Source organism: Hoplias malabaricus, chromosome 5, assembly GCF_029633855.1.
Source record: "Hoplias malabaricus isolate fHopMal1 chromosome 5, fHopMal1.hap1, whole genome shotgun sequence".
NCBI classification, from domain to species: domain Eukaryota; kingdom Metazoa; phylum Chordata; class Actinopteri; order Characiformes; family Erythrinidae; genus Hoplias; species Hoplias malabaricus.
The window spans coordinates 21,744,052-21,745,688 of record NC_089804.1 but is presented as its reverse complement, the minus strand read 5'-3'; positions in this window follow the sequence as shown (position 1 = coordinate 21,745,688).

Genomic DNA, 1,637 nt, shown 5'->3' with positions numbered 1-1,637 from the left:
TTTTTGTGATAATGATTTTAATAATTTGTGATTTATGTATTTCCATATCTGGAAAGAATAACCTTTGTTATGTGCTGATAATTAAATAATTAATTGTTTGTCTCAATAAAACATTTATTGCACAGTAGCTTAAAAATTCAACATTTGTTTTGCTGCAATAATGACATAAAAATCAATAATAATAATACATTTTATTTATATAGAGCTTTTCCTCAGAGGAAACAAAAGTGCATAGGAACATTAAAAAAAATTAAATGAAACTCCCTGTGACTGTCTGTGAGGAGTGTGGTGTGTTCTCTCTGTGTCTGTGTGGGTTTCTTCCGGGTGACTGTCTGTGAGGAGTGTGGTGTGTTCTCTCTGTGTCTGTGTGGGTTTCTTCCGGGTGACTGTCTGTGAGGAGTGTGGTGTGTTCTCCCTGTGTCTGCGTGGGTTTCTTCCGGGTGACTGTCTGTGAGGAGTGTGGTGTGTTCTCCCTGTGTCTGCGTGGGTTTCTTCCGGGTGACTGTCTGTGAGGAGTGTGGTGTGTTCTCCCTGTGTCTGCGTGGGTTTCCTCCGGGTGACTGTCTATGAGGAGTGTGGTGTGTTCTCCCTGTGTCTGTGTGGGTTTCCTCCGGGTGACTGTCTGTGAGGAGTGTGGTGTGTTCTCTCTGTGTCTGTGTGGGTTTCCTCCGGGTGACTGTCTGTGAGGAGTGTGGTGTGTTCTCCCTGTGTGTGCGTGGGTTTCCTCCCACGCTCCAAAAACACACGTTGGTAGGTGGATTGGAGACTCAAAGTGCCCGTAAGTGTGAGTGTGTGAGTGAATGTGTGTGTGTGTGTGTGTCACACTGTGAAGGACTGGTGCCCCCTCCAGCGTGTGTTCCCGCTTTGCGCGCAATGATTCCGGATAGCCTCCGGACCTACCGCGACCCTGAACTGGATAAGGGTTACAGACAATGATTGATCAAAGAGTAGAGTTTTGGAAATAGACAACATTAACACATACATATTGTATATTATTATTTACCCATGTTATTGGTGACTCATCACCATAAAATCAACACAAAACCCGTACTCTCGTACTAAAGTACAGCATATTGATGCTGATGTGGTACAGCTCTTTGTGGAGGCTGCTGAGCCTCTGTTTGTCTGATGGAGTGAATGAGCAGCAGATTTGAAATTGTTTTGGATGAAAGACGTGTTGCTCCGTGCGCTCGCGCTGGCGTCTGCCTCTGAAATGGGGAACGGACGCGGAGCTAATTTGCAGCATTGTGTTTTCTCTGAGTATCATTAAGGAAACTGTATGAGGATTCTCTGTGAAGTTGTGGAAACAGTTGTGTGATATTGAAATGATTGAAATGCACTTTCAGATGATTGGATGACGGTGTTTTAAAAACTGAGGCTGATGCTTTGTCACCTTGTTTGTGCCCCGTAATGCTCAGTAGCCTGAGTTTGACTGTAAAAAACAAGCTGCTTGCCTGAAATGAGCAGTGCACCCAGCAGTCGAAATAGTAATGATGTAGGAAGGCCATTGTTTTTCATATTTCTATAGTTATAACATTGACCCAGGTCATTATTCTGAACATTTCTAGGGATTTCCGATATTTTTATGGACTCTGCCACCTGTGTACGGCTAATTTACTTCCTCTATATCCACTCCC